The sequence below is a fragment of the Arachis ipaensis genome, chromosome B03 (genome assembly GCF_000816755.2).
Source record: "Arachis ipaensis cultivar K30076 chromosome B03, Araip1.1, whole genome shotgun sequence".
Taxonomy (NCBI): domain Eukaryota; kingdom Viridiplantae; phylum Streptophyta; class Magnoliopsida; order Fabales; family Fabaceae; genus Arachis; species Arachis ipaensis.
Genome location: NC_029787.2, coordinates 116,639,899 through 116,650,249, shown reverse-complemented (window position 1 = coordinate 116,650,249; position 10,351 = coordinate 116,639,899). Strand labels below are relative to the sequence as shown.

General features: G+C 35.5%; 1 long non-coding RNA gene across 1 annotated transcript; it reads right to left on the bottom strand.

Annotated features, from left to right (window-relative positions):
- On the bottom strand, window positions 6,084-8,078 carry LOC110270323. The gene is made up of 4 exons (XR_002359725.1): window positions 8,037-8,078; window positions 7,758-7,859; window positions 6,396-6,489; window positions 6,084-6,293 (listed from the first exon to the last, which is right to left on the bottom strand). It is a non-coding gene; the product is annotated as an uncharacterized LOC110270323 (long non-coding RNA).

The following is a 10,351-nucleotide window of genomic DNA, read 5'->3' as shown; positions in this document are numbered from 1 at the left end:
TATTTAAAATTGTCTCAATAATAATAACAATAATAATAATTTTTTATTGAGGACTTTTAATAAATTGGAATAAATTATATATTTATGGCTTTTAATTTAGTGAATTCAATGCCTGGCTTAGAAAAAAGAGTGGATGAATATAATTAATTTGATTAAATAATTTATTTGTATAATAGTCATGTGATTAGTACAATCTATTTTGTTTCACAGATTTGTCATAAAGTTATTAATTATGATAAAGGGGTCAAAAACAAAATTTATTCGAATATATCGCATGTACAATATGTAATTACTTATGCTAAAACAATTATATTACCGTTTTAATGTAGAATAGTTTTGATGTATCGATAATATAAACGGTTTTATATAGTCATTCAATAAAATATATATGTTTAGTATTTTGTAAATGATGAAATTAAAAATTAGTTACTTTTATTAATATACTAATACATATTAAATCACTACAATGGATATGGGAAATTGCGGTGGTTTCTGGAGTGATTTGTGGCGGTTTTTAGCCGCCGCGAAACGTAATTTCAGTGGTTCTTTAAGCGTCGCCTATTAGGGAGTGGTTATATGATTTTGCGGCGGATCTCAGGAACCGCTGACACAACTGCCGCAAAACCCAAAAATAGCGTCGCAATGTTTGGAGTTGGTTTTAAACCGCCGCGATTTGCCCAACCGTGATCCACACGAGATAATCGGCGGTTTGAAACCGCTACTGTTTAATGGCCACGGATTTGTTCAAATGTAATGGCCGGCGGTGTGCAAAAGGCTGCTGTTTACTTGCCACCGTTTTTTCGAATGTAATTGGCGGTGGTTTAAAACCGTCGCTATCTCCTAACATGAATTTTCAAATTTCTAACAGCTATTTCGCAACCGCCGCTATTTTCCGGATAAATGGCCGCAAAATACTGTATTGTACACTGGCAATCAACGTACTTTTTTTATTTTAATGTACAATTTATTTTTATTTTTTTATTGAATCCTTCTTAATATTAGTAAGTTAAATTATTTTATATCCCGAAAAATAAATTGCAAGGTAAACGACAATAGCAAAACCATTAATTTAATAGATATAATTATCCGAATATCAATAAAGTGTACTCCTTACTAAGAGTTGCATAATCAACACCAAAAAAGTGTATATCTAAAAGAAAAAAAGGTTCCACAATCCTAAGATCTACTTTCTATTCTGTCCCTCCAACGCACTCATCCATGCGGCAACGTCTGATGGTAGCTTCCCACCTTGCCTTTGAAGTAGACATATCAAAACACTCTCCATTGCCTGCATCCTAACCTTCCCAGCTGCTGCTTCATCTTCCATTGCCTGTCTTTTTGTCTTCTCGGCTGCTACTTCAACCTCCACTGCTTGTCTTTTGGTCTTCTCCCTATGCCACGCACCCTACCCGGGTGCTCATTTCCGAGAGCTTGAGCAAGCGAATCATTCTAAGACAACAGTCTAGAGGATTCATCACATTGCTCAATAGCCTCAATTCTTTCCTACACACATAGATAAGCAATTATAAGCATTTATTAGCTAGTCGCTAACCGCACAGACTTTCAATAAAATTTTAAAAACTAAAGCATAGGAGAAACTACTTCCCGATTCTCAAGACATTACTTACTCCAATAGCCCTAGCTGCATCATGGACATAGGAGCCATTAGCTCTTTTGTGTGTTAAGAGATACAACTCTCCTCTACTAACTCTCCTCCCTTGTCGTTCCGACTGTACCAATAATGATGACAAAGTGAATAAGTAGAGAAAGAGATAGTTCAAAAACATTTCCAAAATTAGATTACCTCTTCTTCTCCGAGCCTTGCCAAGCTTTTTGATTCGCCGGTGTGGGTGTAAAGCTGCTTTGATCGATTCTCAGCATTTTTCTTACACTTCTCCTGTCATGCCATCAAATTAAGAGTTACTGGACACTAGTTCTGACTAACTCAATGTGACATAAATGGACTTTTTCTGTTATGAAACAAAACTATATTACCTGTGTCTCTTCGCTATTGCGATAATCGAGAAACTATCTCCAATGGTCCACAGTAATTCCATCTGGGCGGTTTTCAATATTTTCTTCAAGTGAAAGTTCTGGGTCATAGCAGTGATGGTATAATCTGTTCTTCGTTTCCTTCCAAGCCCTTCCTAGCATTTTGAATATTATACACTTGATAATTCCTCTACTATCTTCTTCAAAATGGAACATTTCCTACAACATCAAAATTAAGTTGTCAGTAGTGTTCAAATTATGAGTTTGGAATGGTACGAAAAAATAAAAATAACATTTTACCTTTACACATTCACTATAGACCTTGTCCCTGGTGCGAACCTTTCTCCAGTCCTTCTCGCAGATTGGGAATTTGGTGTAGTCAGATCCTAGTAGTCCTATAATGCCGCTCAGTAGACCTGCTTCATCCCCAACTGGTTGCAGTGCACTGTTAAACCTGAGTACGGTCTTTCTTTCGTTAGGTGGCTTCATAGCTTCCTTCACACTCAATTTGACCTGTTTGATTGTGCCATCGGATTCTGTAAAACATATTTATTCTTAGTTAGTTACCATTGGAGCCAAGCTGCGATGACATCATAGGAAAATAGCTGAATGAAAAATAGAATTAAATAAATTCTCTTATACCAATTGTTTTAGCATCCCAAAATTCTGTGGTCTTGCGTCCCTTGCGCTTCTGAGCATCCGATGCAACAAAAAGGTTATCAACATGTTGGTCAAAAAAATCTACCTCATCTGCCTCTGGGTTTAAGTCTTCGGCGTCCGGCTCCGAGTTTTGAACATCATTCGTGCAAGCCTGTGGAGTAGGCAGTGGTTCGCTGGGAGGCAAACGAAAGGGGCGTAAAGAAGAGGATGTGGGGGCACCACTGCCACTGGGCAGCAGAATTGGGCAGTCCGCTCTCTACGAAGTTGAGGCCGCATCAAATTCTACTTGAGACGGCTGACATGCTGTGTCTACATGGGCTTTCTTCATGAAACGACCTACCTTGGGCATCTTTTCTAACTGCATTTAGATCAAAACAAAGTGATAATAATTAATGATAAAAAAATAATATGTATTAACATGCAAAAATGACACTGGCATACCCTAGTTACTATTATTTGAACTCGGGTATTTATGACATATTGATACTAAAAAATTTATAAAATGAGACCAAAGACCGCAGTTAAGGGTGATAATAGATAATTTAATCAGAATTATGAAATACACTAACAATTAAAGGTATTAATAAGTAATGATAGTTATTGTAAATCAATATCATGTGATACTAAGCTTACTTGGTATACAGGAATTATGCCCAAATTTGTGGTTTGGAATACACTACCAAGTCGTACCTATTGCAATTGTATATATCATCATATAGCTCATTATATTAATGGTGGGACATAGCGTGTCATCACCAAACAAAACACATACATATAAACTATAATAAGAATAATATATAGCATGTACAATTCACAATTCATAAATTCATTCCAAGCTCATATATAGATTAGGAGAGTACATGAGTACATGAGTTGAGAGACTCTATTAACAAAGAACTCAAAGTTGGGTCTAGAAATTTTAACCATTAATGTATTCATAATTACTCTATAATGCCTAGAATCATCATAATATTCTGCACTATTGGAGGTTAATTTTGGGCTTGAGACTTAGCAGTAGCATGTTTATCAATTAAAAAATATCATGTTTAGTTATAATAATTAGGGTAATATTAGAGAGTTGAGACTTGACTACTAAATGCAAACTAAACGTACTGGAGAGGTCATTACTTATTTCTATGTTAACAACGTCACAAGTCATTGCAAAATTTGGACAATGAACATTGTTTGCAAGAAATTTCTATGTCCTGGGTAGCAACATCTTCTGTAGTTCACACTTTAAGTTGATTATTAATTTCTTCCTATTGCCTAAATAGTGTCACTATTAACACTGCTCACTTATAGACCAGTCACTTCAAAGTTGAAACCTGAAATTTGAGTCACTAGAAGTATCTAGAAAAGTAAAAAACCCAAGGAGCACTACAGCCTTCAGTGAATTCATGTTTTGTTATTTGATTAGGCTTATATTGATCATACACGTTATTCTAATACTACTTTTTCTAAGTTTGAACTAAGACAATTCATTTGACCCAAAATATATAGTCATGGATACATAACAAAAGTGTAAAGTCTTTGATAGCCAACAATATTTGATAATTAGAATCATAATTCTTGTATATAATACTCCATGCCCATTCTTATTGGTTTAAATTACCTCTCCTGTATTTGAAGGTTACTAATTTCTGAAAGATTGAAAATTTTCCCATTTTCTAAGGTTTAATTGTTCGTGTCATCATCACCAAGCATTAGATATTTTTTAGCATGAAAAATAAGTTAAAGGATCCTATATGGTAAGTGGGGAGTGGGAGACTTGAGAATCATGATAAACTGGTTTAGCGTTATTAGTATTGACTGAGAAATACTAAACGCAGTCAAACAATTGAATAATAAACGCAGCCAACCATTATCAGCAACAATATTCAAATATAACAGTGAGAAAATAAAAAACGCAGTCAAACTGAGACTTAATACCCCACTCAGAATCCACCATTAACGGACTCATGCTCCTCATCAACAAAAGCCACTCCCCATTAACAAATTAACTCAGCTAACCACATTAGGAGAAACTTTCATGTCAACTTTAAACTCATTATTGGCCTCTTTTTCAAACACTAAACAAGCAATTAAGCACAGGGTGTCCAGTGGTGCTTACCCGCAGGTGGATGACTGGATTGAGGGTGAGAGTGGAACCACCGGGCTTTGGGCAGAGCGAAAAGGGGCTCCAAGACACTGGATAACCGCAGAGACAGGCGTGGAGGAGAAGAACCAGGACGAAGAAGGCTTCTTAGTGGTTCGACAATATTGAATGGTATAGTATTAGGTGAATAATAAGGATTAGGAATGTGGCGGTGGCTTCTCTGGTTTGAAATTTAAGCATAAACAAAAATGTGGTTTGAAGTTTGAACTTTGAATCGGTTTAACAAAAACAAAAATAAAAATAAAAATGTTCTCAATTACTATTTTAATTTCTTCATCTTTTATTTTATTTTATTTTAATCTTGTCCGTATATTTTTAGTAAATTTTAATCTTTTAATTTATTGAAAGAGTAATTATGAAATTTTAAGAATCAGTTTAAAAATAATGAAAATAACTGCAATGTTTAAAAAATAGGTGAATGACAATATCAAAGAAACTTCTAAAAACTTAATATATGAAATATTCTGCATGAATTATCGATTAGTTGCAAGCACACAGAACTCAGAAAAATCACTTATAAATCAAGTATATGTCCTTCAAAAATATTGTAATAATATCTGCATCCAGATAAGTGAATTTATATCCTTTTACTAATTTTTTTAGTTTAATGAAATAAAATAAGATATAAAAATTCTACTGACATACGTTTCAAAAATTATTCTTCTAAGGCAGATTCACCTCTCTGGTTCTTTTAATTAATTTTATAATATATATACATATTAGAAAAATAAATTTTTAATAAATTTTATTATAAGATAATGAGATCTTCAAAAAATATGTTTTAACATAAATTATTCTTCTTCAAATTATACAGAATTAACCTGTCATACAAAAATAATTCTCAAAAATTTTTAAAAATTAAAGATTTGTTAAGACAAAAATGTTCCATCCAAAATTTTTTAGAATCAATTTTAGGTATTTATTCTATAAATAATTTCTCCTCTATAAAATACAAGGTACAAGTCAGAGAATGTCATTTTGCCAATATGATAGTCATGATTACAGAATGTAGTTCATTAAGCAGTTTCACCACCTAGGTTTATGCATTTATATTTGTATTACATTTAAAAACGTATATATATGACAAATCGGTAATATAAAAGTCTTGAATTCGTACAAACCATTAATCCAACAACTCACAATATAAATTAATTCAAGAATTATATACTAATTTGAGATTACTCTCCTCCAAATTCATATCTACTTCATCAAATTCAAGATCCAAAGGAAAACACACAAACAGTCACTTTGTTCAAGTTAGTCCCAACATTTTATAAGATAAGTCAGACTAATAATAAAGCATTGAGTCAACAGATATCATTCTCCTCTGAAGTTTTATTGAGGTCAAAGGTTATGATGGAAGGTTGGTGTCCTTTAGAGACAACCTCGTCAGAACTATCTGGCACAATGTCTTCTTCGAGCATTGAATCTTGAACTATCTCGCCTGTCTCTTCCGGAACTTTTTGAGTCTTTTCCCAAGCCAAACCTGACGGATACACTATAAGCAACCAAGTTAATAGAATTTACAAATTTTACAAAAACCAAATCACAAAATAGCTCTATGTTATAAACTGCTGGTTTGGCTTACGTTCCCAAAGTTTCGTAAGACCTCTTTCTATAAGAGTGAATTCCTACCGAGATGCAATTTCAAGTTCAACCAGTAGACTATTCTGATAGCGTGCCTACACAAATTTAAAGAGGTTCCAGCTGAAAAGGTGCAGTAATTGGTAGCTAGAAGTCATCAACAACACTGACCAGAGGCACTTTCTAGATACTTCAGCAACATTTAATGCTTCACGTTTCAACTTAAGAACATGCCAAATGGACATCGTGGTATCTAAGTAACTAATAAAGTACCATTCAAAAACTCTCATTTTCAGAACCAGCCAGACCAAACAAAAATATAAATTAGGTATAGGTGTTCTATTCTACCTACACATGAACATGCTAAGGTCAACACCTGGAATCTGGAAGGGGAATATAAGATAGAAGAAAAAAAAGGAATACAAGATACAATAAAGAGGAATAATGTATGAAGCCATCCTGAATCAGATTGATAAAACAATCTTCAAAATAAATTCCAGGAAAGATATCAAAATCATTCAAGCACACAAAATACTAAACAGAAGAAAGAGTACAGGGAGTATCTTAGAGAGACTAGATCATTCAATAAAACAGGAAAAAAAGAAAGAGCAAATTACTGTGTTTGCACCTCAATACATGACTATGGAAGTAAATTTACTAATATAACGTCTACATCAGCAAGTAAATTATAAAATGAAATCTGTATCTTTTCTAAAGCTTGATGCCAAGTGCTAGGTCAGCTATTGTAAATATCTTATTCCTAGGTCAGCTACCAAGCTGCCAGCAACTACATACAGTCAACAAGAGCTAGAATCCAACCCATTTATAATATTCAATCACGTTCATTATACTAATAGGATACACTAACAATGTTCCAACTGAAACAAGAAAATATCACACTAATACAGTAATACTACAATTAATAATCTAGAAAATTCTTCATCATGCTTCAGTGTACAAATCATGCTTATTGCAAGATTCAATGAAGAAAATTAACTTACTAAATTACATCCACCTCCAGTTTTTGGTTTTCAACTCTCTTCTTCCGAACAATCTCCTTAGGAAGTAAAAAGAAAAACAAAAGAACAAACTAAGAGGAAAAGGGAATGACTTGAGGTATACTAGCTTAAATTGCTATGATCCCGTTGGAGTAAATAACAATTTACTATAACATGCTATCGTGCCTGCTCAGATTTGAGAGTCAATTATTCAACATTTAATCTAGGAACATGCATATATTTATTTACTTTCCCATTCAGTACCTCATTTCACAAAATAAAGGTCAGCAACCAGCCATATCACCATTGAATTAAACAATTGTACCCAACTAGATGGCTAAACAAATCACAAGAAATCCAAACTTTACCTGCACCTCCTCTAGTATTTGTTGCGAAAGAAACAGGTTCGTGCTAGTGACGAACCCGAAGCCGAATTTCTTGCGGTACTTTGTTGCGAATTAAAGCAATCCCTACAATGTTCAGTGTTTCAAATATGTTAGGCCCTTCGAAAGTGCCTTGTAATTTATGACAATAAAACATATGGATTGACTATGGCAGGTTGAAATATAGCCAAATAGCCTTTTTACGAGCAGACATATGACAACGTACCGTCCTAATATCCCCATGCGCAATAATAATAGCATCACCTATGTGCCTGTGTGCTGAGAATGTATCCAGCCATGACTGAATTGATAATGTGTTGAACCACAGGTCTCTTGCGAATGATGTTGCGTGCTCTAGCGAAGCGAACGGGGAGGCCTCAACCATCGCCTTACAAAACAAGATGCTAGAGGCACAAAGAAAGAGGTCCCTCTCTTCCAATTTTCCTGGCAACTCCGATCATGTCAGTCAATATATAACGTCAATTACAATCTACTAACATCTTGCTAAATTAAATAATTTGAGGACAAAATATGTTAATAAAATCACATTCTCCAGGTAAATTAAGTGTAAATAATGAGCAATATACATGAAGTGTTTCCATGTTATAAAAATCTATTATATGCTAGTTGCTAATTAATAATTATGCAAGTTTATAACCCTCAACAGTGCTATATAGGGAAAAATACTGCACATGTCCTAAATTAGTATCTGAAGACATCTATATATAGGTATCCTCTTCGCAATTATCAATGGCATCAGTCGTTGTTTTCTCTAAATCATCATCCCGTCTCAATGACAAACCTTCGACGTCAAACTCAGTCAACCCAATCAGAATCGGTTGGGGAGAAAGTTCGAACTGACATTGTCCTATATCTTCACCCATTTCAAACATGTCCCTTGGGTTCACATGGACTACCACACTCCATTCTTTATCTGCGTCATCCTCCACATAGTATACTAGGCGAGCCTCGGATGCAAGAATGTACGGTTCATCATCGTATCGATCACTGGTATGAATTGGATGAGAGAAGTTAACCACTATGTGTTCCAAAGAGTTTTGTTTTATGCCTCTGTCAGAGGTGGTGTTTGCCCAGATACATCTAAACAAGACGACTATGAATTGACCACTGTAATTTAACTCAATGATGTCTACTAGTTTTCTGTAATACGAGACGCTACCAACAGCAATATTACTGTCGCGCTTGCTTGCATAACTCCTAGTGTCAGAAGTGACATACACCCCACTATTTTGGGTTTTCAACCCTTCCTCTCTCGAGAGGGTTCTGAACTTAAATCCATTTACGTTGTAAGATGTATAACAGCTAACTTGAACATTGGGCCCACATGCAAGCCACTGCAATTCGTTCGGGTGCATGCTGCTTCCCAATGGAACCTGGTAGTGAACAAATTAGATGTTCATTATCTTGGGTTACGAACAATATGACACCATTTGAATATGTAAATAGATTAATGATACCAGGATTCACCTGACGCTTGAACCAATCGGGAAATTCTCTATGCACATCACTGTCTATGTGAGACTGGAACCTTGTCCTACTTTGTAACCTTCTCTTTGTGATCACCCTATACTCACTGGAAACGTCATAACAATTTGGTGTCAGGTTCTCCAACTTTAGTAGATCATACGAAATCGATACTTTCAAATGCACTTACTCTATAAATTTTTCCAAGGCCAGACAATTGACCAATACATGACGGTGAGCTTGGAATTTTTCAATTGGTGTGAGGGTGTAAAAAGAAGTAGCCCCGACAGCCTTTCCAACCTCGGGGAACATGGTTGCACTCTCATCAGCCATAAGTTCACGCGGTCGATCGTCAACACGCATTGGTCGATTAATCCTACTCTCGACATTATCTAGGTACCTTGAACAGAATACGAGAATCTCCTCAGATAAGTATCCCTCTGCAATTGAGCCCTCTGGTTGTGATCTGTTATGCACGTACTACTTGAGATGGCATAGGTACCTTTGGGAATATAACACGTGTCATAAGCACTGATTAAAAGCAAAATAAAAATTTTGTTTGATAATAACCTTTCAATTGGGTACATCCACCGATAATGCACTGGGCCACCGAGACGCACCTCCTTGACCAGATGCACTATCAAGTGAACCATGACTATGAAGAAAGAAGGAGGGAAAATCATCTCCATGCGACACAGAGTATGAACCACGTGATTATGAAGGAGAGGAAGTTATTGAGGGTCTATGGATTTGCTGCATAATCGGCGAAAAAAGGATGACAAATCCGCTAGGACAGAAGACACTGGGGGAGGCAATGCATTCCTTAACGCGATTGGAAGTAGATATTCCATTAGAATGTGACAGTCGTGGCTTTTTAGGCCCGACAACTTGCGCTGTCGTAAGTTCACACAGCGGGAAATGTTGCTAGAGTATCCATCTGGAAAGACCACGTTCTTGATAGTCCTTAGAAAGAGCTCCTTCTGTGGATTGGTCATAGTAAAGATGGTGGATGGGTACTTTCCATCTTCCCGTGGCCACAAATCATGCTTGATTCCCATCGACTGGAGGTTTCTTCGAGTTTTAATGTGGTCTTT